This window comes from Onychomys torridus, chromosome 10, assembly GCF_903995425.1.
Source record: "Onychomys torridus chromosome 10, mOncTor1.1, whole genome shotgun sequence".
In the NCBI taxonomy this organism is placed as follows: Eukaryota; Metazoa; Chordata; class Mammalia; order Rodentia; family Cricetidae; genus Onychomys; species Onychomys torridus.
The window spans coordinates 22,375,668-22,378,964 of record NC_050452.1 but is presented as its reverse complement, the minus strand read 5'-3'; positions in this window follow the sequence as shown (position 1 = coordinate 22,378,964).

Genomic DNA, 3,297 nt, shown 5'->3' with positions numbered 1-3,297 from the left:
GGGTGGGGACGGGAGGGGGGAAGACAGGGGAACCCATGGCTGATGTGTAAAATTAAAACACAAATATAATAATAATAATAATAATAATAATAATAATAATAATAAATGAATTTGTGTTTCCTCTTTAAAAAAAAGGAGCGATGAGACCATGCACTCTTGCCTTGTGCCTGGCTTTAAAGTAAATGCTTTCGGTTTTTCCCCACTAGGGATATAATCTTTACTGTTCTGTGCTCAGGTGCAATCCTTATTCAATGAAAATGAGGACATGGCCACTCCAAGGTATGGGCGAGGAGAAGGATTTTATTATAGATATGAGGGAGAACAAAGCCAGAGACATCTGGAAGATTCCAGAATGAACTTGGCCATGAGAGGAGAGAGAGATGTGGAGAGAGAGAGAGAGAGAGAGAGAGAGAGAGAGAGAGAGAGAAGAAGAAGAAGAAGAAGAAGAAGAAGAAGAAGAAGAAGAAGAAGAAGAAGAAGTAGAGGGAGAGGGAGAAGAGAAGGAGAAGGAAGGAGAAGAAGAAGGAGGAGGAGGAGGAGGAGAAGGAGAAGGAGGAGGAGGAGGAGGAGAAGGAGAAGGAGAAGGAGAAGAAGAAAGAGAGCCAAAAGGGAAAGGAGTTAGTCAAGAGAGGAGCCAAGATGGACTGAAATGGCAGGCTTTTGTAGGAAGTAGAAGCTGGGGGAAGGGAAACAAAGGCTCTGGGCTGGAGAGGTTTAGGGTAAGGGCAGGGAACAGAGAGGGGCCACAGGCAGTGGTGAGTCTGGCTGCCAGCATGTGCTTTGGTATGTTAGTAGGCACCTCAGTTAACCATTTGTCCTAGGTTTCTTTGGGACCTGACACTCATTTCTTAGTTTCATTGGTGTTGTCATCATGTAAGTGTTATGGTTTCAATATAGCACATCTCTGTTGTATGATATTTTGTTTCTGTTCTGACCAATAAAGCTTGCCTGGAGATCAGAGGGCAAAGCTAGCCACTAGTTAACTGTAGAGGCCAGGCAGTGGTAGCACACACCTTTAATTTCAGCACTTGGGAGGAGGAAGGAGGAAGATTGGGAGTTTAAGGCCACCCTGGGCTACATGAGATTGAACCAGTCTAAAAGAGAAACAGAGCCAGGTGGTGGTGGCTCACACCTTTGATCACTTGGGAAGATTATGCCTTTGATCCCAGCACTTGGGATCTCATGCCTTTGATCCCAGCACTTGGGAGGATCATGCTTTTGATCCCAGCACATGGCAGGCTCAAGCCTTTAATTTTACCCAGCACTAGGGAGGTAGAGACAGGATCTGTGCCCCATTCAGTCAGAGGATCTAGAGAGGTAAGAAGTGACTGCGGCTACTCCTCTGCTTCTCTGATCTTTCAGGTTTACTCCAATATGTGACTCCTAGTTTTTATTGTTAAGACTAACTTCATGTCTCCTCACAACTTCCATGTGTTGGTCAGTTAATGTCACAATGAGGGGGAGTCTGGAAACTTGAGGAGGCTGGGCCTAGTTATAGCAAGTGGGTCTTGGGTGGGTACATGGCTTTTGCAGGTTATATACGGTCCATAGTTACCTTCTTCTCTCTGCTTCCTACCACTCCACTCTACCAGGTGAGTAGCCTCCTCCACAGTTCCTGGTGGTTGTTCTGCTCATCACACAAATGCAGAGCCAATGGATCCAGGGACTATGGGCTTAAACATTAGAAATCATTAGCCAAAATCAACAGGTCTTCACTTGTTATTTGTGTCAAGTATTTGGTAACAGTCATGGTGAAGCTGACCCAGAAGGGAGTTGGAGCTTGGTTATACTTCTTCTGAAACTATTTAAATCATCACATGGTTATTGTCATTAAGTCTATTTAGCTGCTGTATCCCACTTACTGATTTGAACAAATGCAATCCCCATTGAATTTCAAATAACAATCTTCACAAAAATAGAAAAACAACCCTCAAGTTCATATGGAAATATAAAATACACTGGATTAAAAGGTATTTGGAGTGATTACACTACAGATCCATAATAATAAAAATTGTTGCCAGCATATAAACCAATGGACTAGAAGATCCAGAAATAAACCCATACAGCAGCCATCTGATTTTTAATGAAAGTGTCACAACAAACATCTATTGGATAGAAGGACATTTTTTTTTTTTTGGTGTTTTGCGACAGGGTTTCTCTGTGTAGTTTTGGTGTCTGTCCTGGATCTTGCTCTGTAGACCAGGCTGGCCTCAAACTCACAGAGATCTGCTTGCCTCTGCCTCCTGAGTGCTGGCAGGGGCAGATGTTTTAGTGGAGACTTCCAGGGATACTGGATATCCTCATGTGAAAGAAAGCAGCTAGACTTATCTCTCACACTGCACCAAAAATCAATTTGAGATAGATTGAGAGTCTTAATATAAGGCCTAAAACTTTGAGAATATTAGAGAAAAACTTACAGAAAATACTGACGGTTTGACCATAACAGAGACTGCCTGAAAAAGAATTACGTAACTCAGAAAATAATAGCCAGATTGTTAAAGGATATTGCATGGAATTAAAAAGCCTCTGCATAGCAAAGTAGAATCAGCAGAGTAATGAGACAGCTGAAAGTCTGGGAGAGAAATACTTCCAGCTATTCATTCATCAGAGTTCAATGTCCACAATACAGTAATAACTCAAAAATTTAATAACAAGAGAAAAAACATTACTCTCTGGTTTCTGACTGTTGCCATGATGGGACCAGCTGCCTCACCTCCTACTCTGACTACCCCAGCTGTGAGCTGCTCCTAGCACCCTCTTTCTCCATTTTCACAGACTCCCTCCTTTAAAACCATGAGCTAGAAGTCCTACTTCTCTGTTCTATTTTTTCCTCATAGTTGTTTCCAATTACCTGACAAGAAGCAACTTATAGGGAAAAGGATTCATCTTGGCTTGTGGCTAAAGAGGGTGCAGTCCACCATGACAGGGGATGCATGTGGCTGGAGTGGCTCACAGCTGTGGCAGCAGGGGTTTGCAGCTGGCATGTTTACCTCACATCTTGGTGGAACAGGAGGCAGTAACCAATCAGGAAGCAGAGCCCAGGTCCCCTCTGCACTCCCTCCATATCGCCCATTCTCCAGTGAGGCTCTACTTCATAGAAGTTCAACAGCCTCTGAGTGCCTCCAGCTGGGGACCAAGTGTTCAAATACACGAGCCTGTGGGGGATGTTTCATGTTCAAAGCAAGGTACACCCTAATATCCATCGTAATAAGGAAAGGAACAAAGGCATGCTATCATATTCTCCCATGAGGATTTATATTCTGTCTTTAAAAGTTAATCGTAAAAACACATTACTTT